At 31.3% G+C, this 23,273-nt stretch overlaps 1 protein-coding gene across 2 annotated transcripts in view; it reads right to left on the bottom strand.

The window, feature by feature from the left end:
* LOC128994123 (uncharacterized) overlaps nucleotides 1-23,273 on the bottom strand; it is a 271,028-nt gene that overhangs the window by 188,078 nt on the left and 59,677 nt on the right. Inside the window, exon 1 of one of the 2 annotated variants that reach the window (XM_054418408.1) lies at nucleotides 5,387-5,521. The exons of the other annotated variant lie outside the window; for it this stretch is intronic. The gene's annotated coding sequence lies outside the window, so the exon portion shown is untranslated. Of the gene's footprint in view, nucleotides 1-5,386; nucleotides 5,522-23,273 lie in introns of those variants that run through there. 2 annotated transcript variants of the gene reach the window in all.

Raw genomic sequence — 23,273 nt, 5'->3', positions numbered from 1 at the left:
ATTTACTTTTGATGTATCGCAGCAAAGCATAACAGATTTTTTCATAATATCATTGAGTACCTATACATACGTGTATACTCAAAGATAATATTGATACTGCCATGAAGCATGTCAATACTGTCTGTATTTACTGTAAAAATGGAGTTTACTGTGAGAATACAATTTAAAAAAATACATAAACAACTTTAAAAACTCAGTTAGAGAGTTAATAATTAATAAAAATTCTGTAATCGCACTGTTGTGACCAGAAACCTATGAATGGAAAATAATAATTTTATAAACCCAATCTAACAGAATAAACTCATAAACGTATCTTGTCATCCATAAACAAAAATAAAGCTTCGTTTGTTGGATGACAAGGAAACTCACTATTCAATCTCCACTATGCTTTTCTATTAGTTTGATAGTGGTTGTAAAATTGCATACATTATTTCAAGAATACTAGATTATTTAATTTTGTGATACGCATTTGTAGTACTGTATTAAGTAAGAGTGCGTTTTATAAAGAATTTATTACTTTACCCTGTTTTAAAACCATTATAGGAAAAATTACAGAAATATGCTTACCTAAAGAAGGGCTAGATTTAATGACCGCCTATGTAGTACAAGCCTGTAGGAAGATAAACTAAAGTTTCGCTTTGTTTAGGACAAGATAACCAGCCAGACCAGCGTGGTGAGGCACGGCGCCGGATGATGTACTAATTCCAAACACGCGAGAAAAGTTATTCTTGTAGGGCTTAACCGTGTATACTTACGGAAGGGATTGGTTTGGAAATAAATTAGGCTTTTAGTTATACAAGGGACTATTACTATCAAGAGAATATAACACGTTAAAAGAAGTTTTTTTTTAACACCCTACATTCAGAAATGTGTTGTTTGGATATGTACGTACGTTTAAGTACCCTAAATCAACCAAACTAAAAACATCATTTAACATAAAATGTTTGTTGGTTTCAAAACATTTTAGTTATCTTGACGATTTTATTCTGTTTAATAAAGACACCATTAAGATACTTACTTCAAACACTAATGATAATCCTACAAACTGAAAATATGCACCGATGCTAGCGGAAATGAATAGATATATATTACTATTTGCTGTAAAATATTACAACAGCAACAATTTGCATTTATAACAGTAGTATTTTTTTACTAAAACATTGATGCTAAAATATCATTTATATGTATATTATGAATTTCTAGTTTGCTTTGATAATGTTCAATGTAGGCTATATTAAGATAACATTAAAATACATACAATTAATTGGAAATAGAGCGAACACTCATTATTTATATTACTACTTCCTCTTATATAAATATAGATACAGTACTATACATTTAAAAGAGATAGATCTTAAAATGACATATAATTTATTTATTTCGTTTCAATAATAGGGCTTTGCGAGGGAACTGAAATTATTTACAATTGTATTGTTAAATATTTTTGGTTCACTTCAGTCTGATATTGAGTTATCTGAGGTTGACAACATGTTGACTTCTTGGAAAACATATCAGACAACAAACATCATCGGGACAGACGAGAAACGAAACTTTGATAAGAGATAAAAACTCCTAAAGGAATATTTGTCGTCGGCCTCAAACAGAGTTTAGATAACACTTCCTGTCGGATACTTTAAACTCAGAAAAGTTCAGATCAGTGGTATAGTGAAACTGAACTTTGCTGGGAATTGGTTTCATAGTCAAACAAAAAGTACACTGAATACTAAAACGATAATTTTGATGATAAAGTTTACTAAATAGACATATTTTCTCCTGTTAATTCGTTATTCGTTAAAACTCAGTTTTCATTTTTCATTTTTCAAGATACATGTTTCGAATCCAGTTATTCAAGTACTTTTTTAAAATCTGTATTCCGTTTGCATATAAACGATAGTTTACATAAAATTCTAAACTCAGAAAAAGAGCTAAAACATTTGTACACAAATGTTTTAAATGTAAATATGTAATAATGTGTAATAATATGTTTACAATAGTAAACAAATTTTATATGAATATATATTTTTCTTATGTCACTGTTTTTCGTTAAGTTTATGATCATGATATCATTTTAAAAACTTATTAAACACTATTTTAATATAACTGCCTAATTTAATTATAATTCCAAAGTCCAATAAAGTAAAATGAACAGTCGACAATCGAAATAATAAACAATTCATCCAACGAAAATAAACCGATTACATTACCCCTGTTTACAGTACATCAAAAAGGGCATTTCATAAACACTTGATCAAATAAACAACCAATTGACATTTGAAGCGTCAGTGGTTTCGTGCAAATAGAATAATAGATGGTTATTATCCTAATTCAATATTTTGAAGGAACACGTCATCGCAATGGGCAATCAATCAAAATTGAAGCTAATGCAATAAGTGTTCTCAATATCATAATGGCCAAACATGAAAACGTTGACGCAAACAGGGCGGTTGCTGCGTTATCAATAATTAATGGCATTATGTTATCTGTAATCAGTCGAATAGTTGCTAAAAGCGCGCTCGATTCTGTGGTGAAGAGTGATCAAGCCTCGACCACACGAGCCTGGCTTTGCATCCAATATGGGGGAATTGTCGACCGTTTACTCAGTTATCATCAGTTTTAGACTTGTGATAATAGTCTAGATTTATTCCTTATAATGGTAATAAAATTCGAACGTAGTTTTTTGATGGAAAAAAAATTAAGTAATTTTCTAGTCTATTGTTAACTGGGATAATTAATATTGTTTAGTATCTAAGTGAGTTAATCTATGATTCTGTTTGTTGCGTGGCTATTTAATAGTTGATTTCCTCAACAAGAAATACTTACGAAAGAAATAAAAACAAGAAAATAATAAATAGCAATTTAGTTCACGTTTGGGTAAAATCCGTAGTATTGTGCATAAAGATTCTCATTAGCGCTAATTTTTGCTCCTTGAAAAGGAAATAAATCGTTTTATGGTGTAGAACTATTAGGAAATATGTTTTACAAATTTAGGTATTTTAGCTTAATGCGAAGTTTTTAATAAAAGAACAATCCAGAAACATAGAAGCGATAATCAAGCCTTAATTAGGCTTTGTTAATTTGAGCACCATTATCATTAAATTTAAGTTAACAACCAACTTAAACGACAATAAGTTATTTTTAACTGACCCAACCCGAAGATTCTTTAGGTTAATTAGATATAAAATGTCATGCGTCGCTAAAATTTATGTAAGTCTTTGAGAAAATATGGCTTTTGTGAGTCGGTGGCTCAGTAGCACCACGGAATTCGGGCCGAAGGAAGCAATGTTGTGGGTTCGGATCCTGGTAGGCTACCTGTCACTACTTTTGATCGGTACAGTTCGCCCTTGTACTGTAGCGGCTCACCCTTTGTTTTTTGGATACGTTCGGCCCATCTGTTGCCTGTTGTCGGGCAAATGCAAGGTATGAAGAGGCCGGCAAACTCCAAAAAAATACCGTAAAAACTTTCGAAATGGCGTTTAAGTATATACAATTAGGTAATCAGTTTTTATTCAACTTAGTATCAACAATTACCTTTAATTACCTTTTGCCGATAAATAATTACCTGAATGGACCTACAATTCTAGGTGTTTGCTTCGAATGAAGTCAAAATCAATCCCTTAAGAAACTCAATAATAACTACGGGTCTTCTGACCACGATTCTATATAGGTACTGATATACAGATATGGGTACTGTATGTATATTATGTATACACTAATACATCTGACTAAGTATTTCAAATCACAAAATTACCTCTTATCAGTTGAAACACCTAAGCTTCTAGCCTATCATTAAAAATTATACACCTCTCATTACCTAGTCTAGAAAAATCATTTGAATAAACCTGTAACTGTAAACAAATCCTGTAACTTTGACAAAGGCTATATAACCATAACAATCTCTGTCCCGTCGAACGTTCTCGCTTATGAAAGATTGACATGTATTTACGGGATATCAATCGTACTTGATTCATATATAATTCATCTTAACAATGTAAAACAGCATAGCTACTATCCTACTATTATATCTAACTTATATTTTCACCTATCGGGTTTCACGTTAAAAGGTACATGGATAGTAATGAGTAAGTGTTAGGACTGAATGATCAAGGTGGAGTCCTTAATATTCACTACAAAAATTAATGTCATACGTACTATTAGTAAACTTGCGTTTTATCAGAATTAGTAGCTCTTGAATGCAGTTTCATTTAATTTTGAGATATATATGCAACTGTTTACTTATTCGTTAACAGTATATTTGGACGAAATGTCTATATAAATGTTGTCGTACTATTTCTTCCGTTCGTGGAATAGCCTATATTAAGACTCAGTTTGGGTTATATCTTTGTTCCATAATATTTCATATTGTCACCAAATGCAATAGGCCTACTAAAATTCATTGCATAGCTAAAATTAATATGAAAAAATCGTTATTTGTGTATATAAAACATTTTAACACACGTAAATCAAAATGTTTATGATTTTTTTACTGAACATGACATGAAATATTCAAGTTTATTATTTTTTGTATAATTACATAGTTAACGTGTCTTGTATTAGAAGAATTTCATTCTAAGTTTTCGATTGAAACGTATTAGTTGTCGAAACCTCAAAACATGATTTTACAGCTGAAACGTTTGCTGGAGCTAGTATTGATTGTGACGGCCAGATTGTAACAACAGCTGTTTGACGTAAAGGTATTAGAGATGTAAACTTCACTAGTATTTTATTCTCAACAAGTGACTATGTTTTCAATAATTAAACCTCATACACTTTACTCATGAATAAAACTACCACGTTTAAATATTATTGACAAATACTATATCGCCTGCGTGATATTCGTGCATGCTGTCATTGCTTGTTTACATTTCAAATACTCAAACGTTAGTTAATAATTACTATCTGCATTCGTATTCCAATACAAAATGGACGTGGTTCAAGTAGGTATTTAAACATAAACTGACTTGTTAGTGCATTTATAGAGCTCAGTGGATGAATAGAAAACATTATAAACTGATTGCTTACTACTATTTATTAATTCATTATTTTATTAATGAAGGTGTTTGGTGTATTTTGTTAATTAAATTATTGTGATCATGGCCTAAGAGCCGAAACATGTTACTTGTTTAAATCAAATAATAACTTTAAGGGTGCTAAATGTTTAATTTATTTGTTATTCATTTATTAATAATTAGGGTTGATATAAATTCCATGTGCTGGATTCAATCTCTAGTATTTGATCGTCAATAATGACATATAATTGGCCAACCCCATCGTATATCCTTAGTGACAAAAACATATAAACATTTACACATATTCCAAACAATTGCGCTCAAACCCTTATTTTACTTAGTTTCACCCTCATCTGATATTGATGACACGTCATCCCTACCTGAACGTGGTGAATATTTCCAAAACACTGTTCACGACGATATAGTCTGAGCACTTAACACAAACACTCGCGAAAGTCACTAGAGAGCACACATAAGTAGCAAGCGCGGTGATCGGCTAGGGTCCTCCCTGTAACGCGGCTCATTCCCGACTGTGACTTATCAGAGGGCTGCTAGTACTGGGCTGCCACGGGGGGTGGCCCACTGGCCCCTCACCACCCCACCATCCTCCACGCACTGCTTGTTTACGTTTCGGCTTTTGATCCTATCTCGTATCACTGTCTGCTATGAATGATCGCTGCCCGCGCGAGCCTAACATCTGATAAGGTGTTACCGAGGCTAATTTAATGCTTCTAGTATCTGTTACCGTCGTAAATATGGCGGATGATGGATTGGGGTAAAAACTGTGGGACCCTTTTTTGTTTCTGTTGGTTTTACCAAATGAAAACAACAATGGTCCTCAGAAATCGTACAAAGTTTAGTTACTCAAATTTATGTATTTCGTGTTTTTACTGTTGATAAAGTTATTGATATTGAGGGGGGTTTCTAGAGTAAAAGCACCAAACTTTAGCTTTAGCTATTGTCTACGATATGACGAATTTAGATTTTTTTTGCCAGCCAGAAAACAGTTTGACTTTTACTTGATGATCTGCTTTGTATCCTCCTATACCAATAAGTAAACGTCTACACGCGTTATGAAATTTACTACTTTTATCCAAACGTTACTCTTTCTTTTATTTCTTTGGCAGCACAGTCTTTAACGGAACATTTATTTTCCTTACGCTAATCTTGTCAATATGAAACTTTTCTTGTTTGATATTTCTATTTTCTTTACAAAAATAAATGTTTTTGGCTTCACAGAAAACTTGTGTTATAAGCCATATGTTTATAGGTTTACATGGACAGGCAGTTACATGTCCATGCAGAGAAATATGCTTTACAGCATTCCAATTATCATTCAAACTAATATTACTTATCTTCAGAGAACGCTTAACTTACGGAATACCGTAAAACAAATTTTGGCAATAATGCTTTAGAATACAGGCTTAAAATCTCTAATCTTATTATAAACACATTTTTTCGTCATACAGAAAATATTAGCCTAAGTTTAATGGTAAAAATGTAGTCTACAGTAAATATGAAATATTTTCATGTATTAAAATATTTTACAATGAACTTACGAAGTGTTACAACTCTTGTTGTTCCCAAATACAATCAAATCAAACAATTAATTAATTGCATTCGGAATATCTAAATAGTTCACTAACATTAGGCAATTGTTAATCAACATAGTAATTATCAGAGTTATTGCGAGTGTAACTTGCTTCATCCCTTCAGCAATGGTCGCTGCAATTGAAATTGGCACGAATTGTTAAATTAATACATCGTTATGTAGTTCAGTGTGGTAATTACATGAACTAGTCTATAGGTTTAAACCCGTATGTTGGATTATCAGGGAATGCGTTTTGTATGAAACATGAATGGTAAATTAAATTATCAACCATACCAATTCCACTTCAACTATTTCGAGTGTTTTAAAGGGAATAAAATAATTTCGACAAAGTAAACCTTTGTATTACTGAAGCTTGTTAAAGAAATTATACCGAGATATGTTTGTGCTATAATATATTTTTGCAATTGTTATTTTAGTTTGTTTAAACCCCATACAGCTTAAAGTTGTCTCAAAACTACTGGAACCTGAAGCTTAGTCTGGCATGTTGGCTAGGACTTACTGTTACATTAGCTTATAGCTGTGAGACTACTGGCATTTTAAAACAAGCTCCTGAGGGCTGGGCAGGCGTCCCGCGTTGCAATGTATCTTTCATTAATTCAATGTTGAATTAAGCCAAAACAAATAATAAAGTTAACTTACGTTACGTTAACCATGTGCATCTAACTTGTATGTTTAAGGGATATACTAAGGATTGTAATTTTAATCAAAGACGTATTTCTATAATGGTTATTATACATTTTTTTACAAACGAAGTACCGGTATTCATTATTATCGTGAGTGCTTGTATGCTAAACTAACCTCATATACGTTAAAATGATGCGTTGCCACGTAACATTTACAAAGATATACATCAGACAAAAACCTAAATAATATGATCGAGAGAGTCATACTGGGGCACGGTCCATTTGGCGATTTGGTCTTGCTTGCCAACATTCTGTGTAGTAAGTCTGGCTGGAGGAAAATAATTAATTCAGTTAAGTTTTGTATAGCGTATATTGTTAGATAGGCTTGTCTTTAATCTCTCAATGTATTTCTTGGGGAGGGAAGAGGATTATTGGTTGTCAAAAAGAATATTTTAGAAAATATATTTCAAGTTTACCCTAAGGGTATAAAGGGGCATCTATAGCTATATAAGTTCGATCCACGTTCTGTTGTATCCATACGTTAGAATACAACACTAAATTCATTTAATTGCAATAAAAATTGAAATCAAGAAGAAGTTGATGCAAGAATACCAATTATAAACATATCCAAATTTATGTCATTTAATAAATCATGTTGAAAAACACAATGACATTCTTCAACAATATATCCCGATTCAAGAAGATTGACTCCAGTTTTGGTTCAGAGTTAGAACTATTTTAATAAACAAATTCAAACACCTCTATGAAATGACAACCCTACAAAGCTTTCAACAGTAGTGTAGGGATAGTAATGACGTCAGTAGCCGACCAAGCCGTGTTTGGCGAAGGGATGAGTCGACCAGCTCATTTCCCCTGAGCTCTACCCAAACACGGTCCCATCCATTCATTATAACTCAGTTGCTTTCTGAATCCCTGAAAGATTTATACTTTTGTGGAATCATAATTTCAACCCGTTAGATTGTGATCCATCAATTTTTTATAGATTTCCTTTCTTTTTTTGTTTCAAAAATGGGTGTATTTTTACAATTGTCTACCCTATGCTAATTTTCCAAGATGTTAGCGTATTTAGTATAATCACTTTGATCAGAGCGCATATGGTATTAATAATTCACTCAACTTCACGTATCTTTAAAAAAAATTGTTTTGGCTTAGCATGTACCTGTTAGCTATATGAAAATACTCGCACAATTTTTATGATTATTTAAATAAATACTATTACTTTAAAATAATATTAAGTATTTCTTTTTAAACTGTATCAATGCTGAGAAATAGAAAGGGTCTAGTTACCAGGATATATCAAATAAATGAATAAAATCATATACATAGAGTTGAATGCCTGTATTCTGTGTAGACCTTCTGCTACGCACCCACTGGGTCGGCACTGAAGACGTATGTGGAGGGGGAAATTGTAGTAGAGAGTTCCTTTTTAATGGAAGAAGAGGAGAATGTTAAGTTAGGAAAAATGAGGTCTTGGACTCACAACATCAGTAGGAAAATTTTGATTTGTGGCGAATTCCAAGCTTTATTCCCAAACCTAATGGAAGATGACGTTAAGTCTTTTGAATAATATTCTGGGTGACGACACAGTGAGCGCTTTATTATTTAATTCAAAGTCTTTTTTATTTTTTAAAAATACCGTACCTGTAGTACCTTACCATCCGTACCGACCCAGGGGGCAGCTTTTAAAACTTTGAAATCCTTAAAAAGAATTTTGATTGATTAATATCAATAGTCGCAGGATTTATACTTGCTGATAAAAGATTACATGACAAATTAAGTTTTACCGTAACTAAATTAATACTCATTCAAATACCGGTACATAATTATTATTCTAAAAAGTTATTAAATTGACTCATTTGGTGTAATCACTTATTGCTTTAAATATATGTGGTCTTATATATCAGTGTACTTTAAACCGTAAAAAAAACCCATGGCTTATACTACGAGCTCGTAACTACTAAAATAACGTTGTTTACACAAGGAGTAAATTGTGGAGCATTTTTTCAATGTGTGAAACAATATATTAAACCTTTCTGAATAAAACCAGCACTAAAATAATTGTGAGGGTGATGTTTTTTTCAGTAAATTCCATAAGAGAGAAGAGAACAGTGTTGACACAATCGAGCAGGGCCAAACAGCCGCCTACACCTGTCCACATAACAACAACACTACTACAACCGCAGGGCTACACACACACACACACTACACAATACACAGGCTCTCACTACCGGTGACGTTTAACAACTCGGAATTTATTTCTTAAATTATTATTTTTGGTATTATTATTTTAGATTTGTTTTAAGATTAAGTGTTTACTTAACTTTGGTAATAAATTAGTAGTTTCTTTAGGGTTTAATAGTAAGAAATGTTTGTAATTGCTAATCAGTAAAGTTCATATGTTAAATCATGAGATCGGGTTTTCCATGTTAATGATGTGAGTCTGGACCTACATGGCCTTGTCCACAGGGCGTTCTAATAACCCTAGCCAAAACATTGAAAAAAATTATATAGGTAGGTGAAAACACTTCGGTACTTTCGTATTATACCGACCACGCCTAAATTGGTAAAATAAAACGCTTAGGCTAGGTTAGGAAGATTTTGTCATTTTAACTAATTAAAATTTATTTCGAAGTCGATTTATCGGTGTGGTCAGTATAATAAGAAAGTACCAAAACTTCATATGCCACCTCACTTTATTAGCTTAAAATACACAAATAAAATACAAAATTCGTCATAACTTAAAGCAAAGTTGTAGTCCTTGTGATCAAATAACAAATGGGTATTTACATTTTAAAAAGTTATAACGTAATTGTTGAAATATGGATTCAAAACAGATTGAAATATATTAATTTTTAACCGCTAAAATAGCAATTTGCAAGAACTATATTAAGAAAAATTTGTAATATTTCGTCTTTGGGTTAAACGTCAAACATTTCTTTCTTTAAACAGATATTATTAGATCGTAAGAGGAATAAACTTCCCAGTAAACAACGTTGAGAAATAAATGACATGTAGAAATATAGGGAGATAAAGAGAAAAGAGTGAAAGAAAGAGCTGCATTGTAATAGAGTGCTTAGGAACCCTCGAGCCAAATATTAAAATTTCACTCAAACCTTTGACAATGGCTCCCAACTACAATCTGCTTTCTCTCAGATACTGTATTGGTGAAATTAAAACTTCTCTTTGTCACGTGTTTCTCTTTTGAGGGGTTTTATCCTCGTCAATGATTATTAATTGTATGTTAAACAAGAGCCTGTTTAAAAGCAATATACATTTAATTGAGTTAAAAGTGAACACACCTGTATTAATAACTCAACTTTTTGTAATGTATCAATTTGTTCTGCAATCTTTAACGTTTTGTGTGCCTTTAAAAATATGTTCTAGTAATGATTACAGCTTACTATTTATTTTGGTGTAACAATATGAAGTGAAGTAAAATAAAAAATATTTGGTTTTCAGCAGTTTTGGCGATTAAGTTTTAGTTAATTATGATATACATTTTGATGTAATAGTAAAAATTCTCAGTTTACATGATTTTTAAAACATTATGTTATCGTAACTCCCCAGGTATACAATTTTCACAACTTATTTCATGAGAAAAAACTATTATCGCCTTTTGAAATCTTTTCCGAAACTTTAAAACTGCAAAAAAACATTATACGCTTCATTTTCTTGGTAAAATGTCGTTTGATAGTAACCTTTTCCTGTAACGCTGAAACTTTCTCCATTAACATTGCACAGCTACATGCATTAGTCTGTTGGCCTCTACCCTTATCGTCTCTCTACCTTAAATTGGAAAATAATATTAATAACAATAGAGCAATAGATTTTTAAAACAGTTTTTAATAAACTTATATTTTACTAACATTTCTTACTGACAACGATTCTAAAAAGACTCCTGATTCTAAAACTCCTCTGCATAGAATCCTATTTGGTGTGATTGTTACCTAAATAGTGAACCAAGTTTGAAATTAAATCAATCTAAAATAAATTACAGTTATTATTTAAGACAGTGATAGTTTAAATGTGTATGTATTGCTACCCTAGTGGTTAGGGCCTCGGAATTCGTTGCGGTAGCACCGGGTTCGATTACCGGTATATCCAAAACACAAAACGAGTTTAGACAGCTTTTTTCAAAAAGCGTTATCTCAGTAGACTGCACTTTGGCTCTCGTTCTACAGATTCTCGCCATATTAAACACTATGGCTGTTGGATCTCTACTCAGATACAAATTCTACAGACACCTTCATTTGGAAAATATACAGAATAATTAAAATAGGTTCAAATAATAATACGCATGTATTATACTAAACTTTGTAAAAAACACAATTTCCTGGACAGAAAAAACTCCCACATTTACTTTAGAAAATATGGTTTATACTTATCGTCGTCAAGGCAGATTCCACATTTTAAATTATGACTACCGTGCAAGTGTGTAATGGTGTTAGGATTTATGTTATTAGGTTTAATGTAATGGACCATTTAGGTTTACCTATGATTTGCAAAGGACCACAGATCACTTAGTCCTTTGAAGACGCTATATAGTAGTAGTATAGCCGTCTGGTTATAGTATTAGAACAGAACTTAAGATGTAGCTTATAATCAGTGTTTTTTGTAAAGGATAAAATATTTAAACATGATATAAATCAGACTTATAATTTATTAAATTTAAAACGGCTATATTAGTTAAAGCTATGGTGTTTTATTGGTAGGCCTAATCTAAATAAATGAAATTTTTTTTGGAAATATAGACACTAAGTATATACAACTTAATTTATACAAGAACTTGCCCCAAGACTCGATTTAATATGGGGTTGATGAGGTAGTGCTTTTAAAACATGTAATTGTATACCAGATCAGTTAGTCAGACATGTCACGTGCTTGTGTATTAAATAAAATATACATATATGTTACATAAGATTAATAAGTTAGATGGACTACCTACACATTTACAAGGTCAAATGTTAGTTTTGGTCAAACAAAGCATGTAATGTATAATGCCAATCACTATTTACTGCTTACATAACATGGACGATCGTGTGCATATAATCAACAAGAATATCCTCCGAATGTTACCAAATCCAATTATAATTGGAATCCACTGTGATACTGAATCGGATTAAGCACTGTTGATTTATTGTACTCCTGAGTTCTGTAAATGTTTGCTTGTTGAAATATTTAATAAACCATTTTAAAATTCCGATAAAATCTTTTACTTCCTGCTATAATGCTGTGTATCAGGAGTGGGAAAGTTATTCTTAGTTGCGATTGTTTGCATTGATTTGCATTGATATGAGTATTATTTACGTTTATTGAGCCAAATAATATTATATCCTAATTAAAGAGTTTAAAAATATGAAAAATAAAAACTATTTTATATCGCTTAAAAGCGTGATACATTTTTAAAATAATAAAAGATATTTTAATGACTTTTTGCTTTATGAAAACATGATTTTACTAGTTTTTGTAAATACATTTATAATTAACAAATAAAACGTATTTATACGAGTACAACTTTAGGAGTACATAGTTTTCTAACCCGTCAGAAGATTAAATATTCGGTAGAAACGACGGTATCAGATCCGGGAATATAAAGAGAAAGTTTACTACTAACATTTGATCCCCCTTAATCTTTCAATGCCTCTTTTACGTTACTTAAAAGGACAAAACGTCTAAGTGCATCCCTCTAATATACGAGGCATGTTTTTTAAGTAAGTACCGTTTTAAAGTTTCTACGTTCCAGCACTGCGATTGGCATTTTGGACATTTGCGCTGTAAATGTGCATCTATTGGCTAGCCCTAGCCGGAAATTTGACAAAAATCGGCCCTGTTTACATCCGGTTTCGAGCAATTCAAAATGGTGCCGCCAAATGAGACTGCCGCCGACTGTGAAGTGCGCACTGTAATTAGATTTTAGAGGAATGGTACGCAAGTGGGTTAAGGGCATCTAAAGACGGCCCCACCAACGTCCATCATGAGCAACGCACTGGGTGGCGTCAATGTCCCCAGTACCATTGACTATCAGTGCGTTGCTCATCATGAACGTTGGTGGGGCCGTCCTTAGATGCCCTTCTGTGTTCGCTGGCCCTTACCCACTTGTGTCCCATTCCGTCACTCATAATGTTCTCGCCATACACCTCACTAATCTGTCGATAAATTTCAATGGATTTCAGACCTTTAGCACTTAAAAATCTAATTATAGCGCGCACTTCACAGTTGGCGGCAGTCTCATTTGGCGGCACCATTTTGAATTGCTCGAAACCGGATGTAAACCGGGCCGATTTCTGTCGAATTTCCGGCTAGAGCTAGCCAATAAATGCACATATACAGCGCAAATGTCCGAAATGCCAATCGCAGTGTTGGAACGGAGAAATTTAAAAACGGTACTTACTTAAAAAACATACCTCGTTTATTCGTTCTTTATTAAGTTTTTTTTTAAGTATATAAATATTATTCAATCTGTTTTACTAAAAAGCAAATAATTTAAAGTTGTGGTGTTCTCATTAATACTACTTAGTTAATGAACAACAAACCTACCAAAAACCTTTTCCTATCAATGATTCAATGATTTGGTCAGCTTTTAGCAATAAACAACAAAACCAATCTTCAAATTAACTGAAAGAATAAGGTTTAAACAATTTTAAGTACTCTTTAATTTATAAATATAAAGGTTGCCTAGTAGTGTTTTGCTGTCAGCTTTTCTGACTGTACGGATTAACTGGTTCTCGTCATGTTATCGTAAGAAGTAACCCAATAAAATGTTTGCAATTTGCGTTGACCAATTCAGGTTTGTTGTCAACCCTAAATCAATATTGTCTAATTGGATAACAACAAATTGTGTAGACTCGGAACTCGACAATTAAATTGTGGTTAAACTCTTTAGGAGATGACAACCACAATTATCTCCCTTTTTTGTAATAAAATTTAATCCTCAACTGCACCAAAGTCCGATGTTAAGGGTGTAAGGAATGTTTTTTCGGTACTTTCCTGTTAAAGGGAACATTCATTATTATCGATGATTTTTTCGATATATCGATATTTTTGTTTTCCGATCCATTACAAATTGACAACAACTAACTAACTGATCTTGTTTAGGCTAAAAAAATCTATTATATGGATTAAGAAATGAAACTGTTCTAACCTAACCGTTTGATAACAGAAAAGGCAGGTTAAACACGGAATTTTTAAATGTTACAGCAAGTTTGGTTAGTTATGTTAGGTTATTTTTTTAGAACAGTTTTATTTTATTATTGTTTGTTGATACTGAACAATATTTATCGTAGTTGTCAGCTGATGATATGTTTCAATTTGTTAATATCGATATATCGAGAAAAAAATCCATCGATAATAATGAATGTTCCCTTTAACAGGAAAGTACCGTTTTTTTCTTATGGGAGTTTATGATTCTTAGAAAAGTCCTGTACATAACTGTACGTAACTGAAAATTCTTATAATTTATCAGTTTACTTAATATTATACTGTGATTCTATGACCATGACGTGATTTAAAGTAAACTGTTTTATAAAATAAAACTAATTTTAAATGTACAAAAAATATCCAACGATGAAATTTACAAGAAAGAAATTATAGGCATCTTTAATATTAGAACACGTTTCAAATATAGTATTTCATGAAAATGTAAAATACTGTCAAATTAATGTTTGCGCGTTTGTCAATGCCAAGTTAGATAATCTTTAAATTGTCTGCATTTGTATATAAAATATTTTTATTGGCACTTTGTAAACAATATAATAAAGTTTGAGGTTAGTTAGATTGCTACAATTTGGATCGAATTTCAAGAGTATTGAAGTGCGTTGATATACAGGGTGGTAAAAAAGTCCCAGGACAGTTAAATATTTTAAAAAATAATGCAGATAGAGATACAATACTTGGTACAAAGTTACAGAGCATAAAACTCTATTTTAACACATATTCAGTGATCCAATAACTCTTCAGGGGGACGGCCCACAAGAAGTCGGAAGAAAATCTTAAACGGAAGCATAGGTCACTATGCACATCAAATTAAAGGTCTTTTTTATTAGAATACAATGCCGCAAACCGCACTTCAAAATGTTAATCCTGCGCAAAATGACAGTTGTTCAAAGATTCATTTAATTTACATTGCTATTATACGCTTAGGCCTACTCCTCAGCCCCCTGAGCCCTAGGAATCGGAAGAAAATTGTTAACGTAAGCATAGGTCGATATGCACATCAAACTAAAGGTCTTCACTAGTAGATTACGACGCCGTAAATTCAAGCTCAATAGAATGCCTGAGTAAAAAATGGCAGTCGTTCAAAGATTCAAAATGGCGGATTCAAGAAATCTTTGAACATCTGCAATTTGTCGCAGGATCAACCTTTTGAAGTGCGGTTTGCGGCATTGTATTCTACTAAAAAAGACCTTTAATTTGATGTGCATATTGACCTATGCTTCTATTTAAGATTTTCTTCCGACTCCTTGTGGGCCGTCCCCCTGAAGAGTTATTGGATCACTGAATATGTGTTAAAATAGAGTTTTATGCCTTGTAACTTTGTGCCAAGTATTGTAGCTCTATCTGCATTATTTATTAAAATCTTTAACCGTCCTGGGACTTTTTTACCACCCTGTATAAAACATGTAGGTTGAATATGTCATTTACCTACTAAAAATTACTATAATTTTATTACGAACTTTACCATCATGAACAACCCAAATTGTTCCAAAAGTTATTTATCATCAATTCTTAGTAAATAATTTTGCTTAAAACCTCAACAGTAACTGTCTACTTCGACGGGTTTCACATAATTGTTTAATAGATACAAAATTGGTTGAATTAATATTTTCAATAAAATATTTCAGGTCTATTACTATTAGATTTCAAAACATTAATTACGACAAATAGTTAAAGTAAAAAAGATCTTACTTGTTGTATATTCTATTTTTTTACAAATAAAAACCACATATTTCATATTTAAGATGTATCGGACCCATAATAGAAGAGAATTCAGATACCAAAAACCTTTTGAATACAGTAAAATCAATAATGATTTAGTAAACAAGACATGAGTGTAGCTGCAGGCTTTCAGTAGCTTTGGCTAAAGACAATAAATGTCTAACAGAGGAAATGAGCATCATGCTACTTATTGCTTCTACACGCGAGCAAACACATACAAGATACTCTGGGGTCTAATAAAATATAGATTAAATATTTATGTTCTTCAAAATGAGAGTGCAAAACGTTTCAAAACAATACAAGGATAACAATAATATTAGACTTTATTTCCGTTGAGTGTTGTTTAGTATCAAACACATATTTTATGCAAACTTTTATTAATATAGTAGCAGACTGAGTATGGCATATTAAAGATTTAATATATTTTTAAGAAGGAAATTTACTTCCGTTTAAAATACATATAAATCGATCATTTTACTTTATAAAAACATGGGTTAACATACGGCTGAGATCTGTAATTTAAGTAGTAATATTTTACAAAACACTGTAGTTTTATATGGTTTGGGTTTTGTTTCAGTTTGTTTAAAACTTTTATTTGTTTCTCTCATCAATTGTACATCCAATAGAAAGAAAATTCCGAAATTAACAATGAGAACATATTTAGAATTAATTTTAGTGTTTTTAGGTTAAAAATGTAAACAATTTACTGTTTTAGAGAAAATAAAAACTGGATATTTCCCATACGGGGATTATATATTTTTATCAAGTACTTATGTACCTAATACTGTTATACATTCACGAAAATATACCGTATATTTACAAAAAAAGTTGTAGCTTTCAGACAATTGTGACAGTAACTATAGATAGCGTATTTACTATGCATATACCATTTTAATTAGCCATGCACACTGAAGCATTCAACATAGGCTAGGTGCTCTTTTAATTTTAAGGTTTTGAAAATCAGATAAGAGTGATAATTAAGTAAAAGTATTGCATATTTGAATCAATCAAGTTATTCACAAGAGTTTCTTATAACCAGTTTAAAACTTGTCTACCGAATGGAAGCCTGAAACGTTATAACTAAATTAATCGTTACAGTAACTTAGTTCTACGAACCCGGGATGAAAACCAGCCGATTTTTCAATGTATTGAATTAAATTAAAGGTTAAATCAAATTAAATTTAATTAAAGGTCAGTTAAATTATCTTGATCCTTTTTATTTTATTACACTAAGTTTTATTTCTTGCTAAAAAAATTAAAACTGACAACATTTAGCAAATTTATTGAAAGAGAAATGGGTTGTGTAGTTATTGTGTCTGTAGGGATACATGATGTGTTATAAATAAACTCTTGGAAATCTAACAGAACGGGAAAAGGCAATTAGTACTAACCATAACCAAAACTTCAAAAAATCTCAAACAAACTCTTAAACATCCCACTTAATGGAAAAAATATATATTTGATAATAAAAATGTGATGAGATACAATTCAAAAAATCACAGGTATAAAAACATGTTCCTTTAACTAATTGAACTTAAACTTTGTATACAGTATAACAAGTATACAGTACAACATTTGAAAAAGGCAATTGAGTTTAACGCTGTAAAACTTTGAACAGTTGCAAAAGCTGTTATTGTTCTCTTGCAGTAGTTTCTTTATAGAGCTTCCGGAAGCCTGACTGACTTTCTATCCAATTTTCCGTGATTGCGCAATTATACAAGTTCCTATCTGCATTATCCTTAGTACTGGGATCTGTTTTACTTTACGAATTAGCTATCTAATAACAATAACAATAGTACAGTATCTTCTCAACATGAACTGGGTCAACATAAATCCAATTGATTTTGTTTCGAAATTGATTTAGAAATCACTAGTTACTAAGGTTTATGTTAATTTCAATCTTACAATTAAATTTATTTAGCAAACATTTTGATTATTTGCAAAAGTTATTTTCTCCGATTAAATGTTTATGAGTATTTATGAATTAATATGCCAAGCAGCTGATTTAGGTGATCATAAAATGTTAAAAAACTAAATTGTGTGGAAATAAAAAAAACTGAGCCTAAAAAGGGTATACAATAATAACAATAACAGGGGCTATGACAATAATTCAATAATTCTTAATAATTATTTAAAAAACTTTAAAACTGATTGATATTTTAATTTAAGCATTTTACACCTGTGACCAAAGTATAATGTTGCGTAGCCATTTATTTATTCCATTATCAGATTGTTTAAAGCCGAACTAAAAATATTATGAATGTGAAACTACAGTAAAATGTATTTATTTAATTTAACGATTTACAGTGAAGTATTAAAGCTACGATGTCTGAGTGTTCATGTTTATAATTGAGTTAACAGTTTCACGTTGGCTCACCACCACTAGTCTACTGGTAAATGTTGGCAAGCAATCAACATAGTAATTTTGCGCTACATTATTGGTACACGAGTATTATATTTATTATGACGAATTAATTAAATTTGCCATTATGTGAATTGTAATATCAATTTAGATCATATTTAATTTACTATCGGAATGCTGATTGGAATTTCATGGTATTTCAGTTTCGACCACTTTTCGTTCGGTCGCGAGTGTTAATGTTCAATTTCTCTGGATTTTAAACTACGAAGTTACTATAGTTAAAGTATTATTCAAGTCCCCAATTAGACTACTAGTCAATAAACTTAAATTTACCATTATGTGATTTGTTTTAATATCAATTTACATCATATATAATTTACTATCGGAATACAGACTGGAATTTCATGGTATTTTAGTTTTGACCACTCGTTTGGTTGCAAGATTAATATAATGTTCAATATTTATTTTCTTCAGATTTTTAAACTACTAAGTTATTATAGTTAAAGAATTATTTAAGTCAATAAACTATCATTCTACAGCCTAAAAATCTCTATTATTAAACCATTTACATTTTTTATTGCTTTAAATTATTTAATATTGCTCCTCTTTATCGTCAATAATATTTTACATTAATAATAGGCATTGTAAAACGTAGACCCTACTTCCTAATATAGATTTCCGTAGAAACCAGTGTTATCATATAAATACTCAACGGAAAATAATATAATTCAAATAAACTAACAAACTAAACTGAACTATAAAAAAATTATGGCCTATTATAAAACAAATATTACAAAATATATTACAAAAAATTATAAGAATTCCAGAAATGCTGCAATCTTGCCTTGAAAAATAACCTTGGAGTAATAGCAATAAGCTCGCACGATTGAACATAAGTGTTTTGGTCATAATATATAACCCATATGTATCAACTGTAAACGACCTTATGCCCAGAAGGACATTTTCTTTCTACATAACATAAAACACACCATAACATAATAATATTTCACAACATGAATTTGAAATCGCTAATTTATTTCTACAGTAGAACTTGTATTAACTGTCGCCTTTGGGGCCAGGAGCGTGATGACAGGATACAGATAACAGAAATCCTGCCAAAAAGGTTGTTTTAGGTTGGGGCGTATAAAGAGTATGAAATTTTGAAGAATATAGAAGGCATTTTAAAGACTTTAATGACTTTGAATGTTACCTACAAGGTTTTAGATTGTGCCTAGCTAACACAGTTTTTTTTAGTTTGAACATATTTTTATCAATGCGTGTTATCATTGTTAATTTTTTTTGGGAATGGAATAATTAAATTTGGTCGTATACTATATCACCCAACGTCACAATTTGCTTAAAATTGGTAAACAGTTCCTAAACTGACTACGTATACCTGACACAAACATCTGGAAGAATGGTCAGGCAGAGTATGAAAACGAACCTAATGTGGTACCACACCTAAATTTTGAACAAATTCAAAATTATCAAAATAAACAAACATTGAACGGTTTAAGCATTTTTTGCAAATAAACAGAGCAATCAAATATATCTTACCTAAAACATGAAAACAATATAACTTGTTCATAATGTTTAGCATTAGATGTAAAAATAAGTTATGGTATAAACCTAATGCATTTTTTGAAACAAAAATTAAGTAAGCAAGCAAAATCTATAATATTAAAACGAAACAGTGTTTTTTTATTTCACGATTCTGAATCAACCACTCGACGGATTTTCATGATTTTTGTGTTGAAAGAAAGATAATTTTGAGAACTAGGGAATGTCGAAGCCATAATTTTAGTTTAGGGTCCCAGTTTTTTAGAAATTAAGTTTTAATTTTAATAAAGTCTAGCAGCCGACGCTAAGATTCTAAACTAGCTTTTGGCATAAAATAATTTGCTTAACATAACAGCTGTAAACATTCAGCTTTTGTGTCACAAATTCAGCATTTGGATAAAAATGTAAAGACATACTTAGGGTTGACTTATTTATTCTATGTGTAATGCTAATCATTGATACGTTCAATTCTTCTGTAAGAGGATGACAGATTAACTTAATTTACATAGTAAAATATTAGGATGCTCAAATTATTTTTTAAAGCAATCTTTGTAATCTTCGATTTGTTTAGAGCAATACAATTTGTTTTAACTAACAGCTGATTGAATATAAACTATGGAACTATGAGGTTATTTTTTTTACTCTTATTTTGTCATTGATTATAGGAAATAAGTAAGATTAGTAGAGATAGTTAGGCCACAGTTTAAAATAGTTTAAACCAAAATTAATTAAACCACAGTACAAATCGAGGCTCTGTACACGAGTCTTAATAAAAAAGGATAAATGCAAATTATTTTACTGCTCCACTTTTCAAGGAAAGAATAGAAAAATAACAATTTTTACATGTTATAATTCTTCATGGTAGCTTTTTGTTTACAATTAATGTTTGTCTGCTTTAACTTTGTTTGGATTAGGCCCGGAAATATTGATGTCATAAAAAGAAGATCAAGAATAATCAGGAATCACGATTTTAAATTACCACCACAACCTCAGCCGGGTTTTATACAAAGATAAACAGATGGATGACATAGATTGAACACAACATCAACATTGACCTAGGATACTGCAATTAGACAAACCATCCTTTTATGAAATCGTGTTCAGTTGTGGTTACGTTTGGGGGTGCCTATATCAGCGCCCCCAAATGTGAAAATATCACTTTTATTTCAACTATGAATATATTGTAGTTTAAATTAACTAATATGGGAAATTACGATGTACATTTATTCAATGAGGGTGGGTAATTATCAAGGATAGAACTGATAACGGTATGGGTAGTAAACATTGACAATTACGTCATTAGCTTTACTAGCGTGTTTACTTTGTATATTCCTGCTACATGTGACCCGTTCTTTTTTTCAAATGAATGTTATTTGAACCATACAGCTGTTTCAAAACAAACTGTTATTGTTTTTACTTTTCTTTGTTTACACTTATTTATTTAGCAATTAATGCAGTGAAATTTATATAAAGGATAGGTGTGACGATTAGTTTTGATGTTAGGACTTTATTGGATATTATCGTTTTATTTTAGGTCGTTTCTATTCAGACCTACTGGAAATTGTGTATAGTAGTTGGATTGTGGTGATAATAATTATGGAAGAGGCAGGTATGCTGGAAGGTGGTACCGTTGACTAGGTCTATACACTTCTCAATTTACTATTACTCTCTCTACTGAAGGCTACTTATAATCAGTGTGCGTCTGTGCGAATCGGTTGCAAATCTCACTTCAACGCTTTTCACATGATCGTAAAAATTGCAGAATTGCTGTTTTATTGTAAAATTATCGGATTTAAAATGCATATCGTATAGGCCTATGATGGAATAAAAACATATTTGGTCATACAACATTTGTTTACAAGATGATTTTTCACATTAAAACTGCAAGAAACTTTGTCTTTATATGTGTAAACTAGCTGATCTGAATTGTACACGGTTTTAACTGACTACTGAATTCCCGTACGTAGGACGGGCTAACACCTCGTTTCATATAAAATCTTAAATTAGAATTAAATGAATCTTGAACACGAAAAAGTAAACCAAAATGCAACTTGGTTATATAAAACTTTGAACAATTGCAAAAGCTGTTATTGTTCTCTTGCAGTAGTTTCTTTATAGAGCTTCCGGAAGCCTGACCGACTTTCTATCCAATTTTCCGTGATTGCGCAATTATATAAGTTCCTATCTGCATTATCCTTAGTACTGGGATCTGTTGTCCGGTAAGAATTAGTTACCCAATAACCATAAACATTCCACAGTGCCTTTCCGTGCAAACTTAAACTAGCTAGCTTGGGCTTATAATTTAATTTAATAAAACTATTGTTAAATTCGTGTAAATACGTGATTTTATAAGTGAATTTGAACCCGAATCTTAAACTATTTATTACAAATCTCCCAAACAGTGAAGTTTTGCAACAGTAAAGCTTATAATCAATGAAAATACAATGATAGTTTATTAGTATTGCATATAATAAGTGCTGTTTGCGATACAGCTTAGCTACAATATATACAAATACAACAAAATACAACAATACAAATATAATAACTACCTGTAATGCAATAATATTGTAAATATTAAACTTTTTTTGTACAATGTTCTATGATAGATAAAAAAATAATAATTAAAGAAAAAATTATACGAATTTCGATCCTTATCACCTCTATCCTACAAAATGTCTATTATAAACTGTGTATAGGTACGAAGAATAAACTATTCTGATATTTATTCATAAATTTGTTCATCGCCAACAATCTCTTTCAACCATGAAGCTCACTTTACATTTTTATACACACACAAAAAACTCCCAAATCAGTATAATAATAGCCGTATAGGCTACCAAACGTGGACAGTGAATTCTCAAAGTTACGATGTCCGAATGTGTATAATTGAGTTAACAGTTTCATGTTGGCTTGCCAACGCCAGCCTACTGGTAAATGTTAGAAAGCAATAATTTAACCGTGTCCGTTTGTATTCTTAATCTAATAACAAAATATTTGGAATGGGTCTTGGTTACAAAAATCTATATAGACCGAGCTAATACTAAACAGCCGTGCATTCAATTGCCTATTGTGGTGTAATTCAACCTTTTCGGCATACTCGTGCATTTAGCTTTACTTACAACACGATAACCTTTTTGCTACAAAAGACTCTATTT

Source organism: Macrosteles quadrilineatus, unplaced genomic scaffold, assembly GCF_028750875.1.
Source record: "Macrosteles quadrilineatus isolate MER2022 unplaced genomic scaffold, UCM_ALF_1.0 Scaffold_5__1_contigs__length_97177068, whole genome shotgun sequence".
NCBI lineage: Eukaryota > Metazoa > Arthropoda > Insecta > Hemiptera > Cicadellidae > Macrosteles > Macrosteles quadrilineatus.
This window is presented reverse-complemented; position numbering and strand designations above follow the sequence as displayed.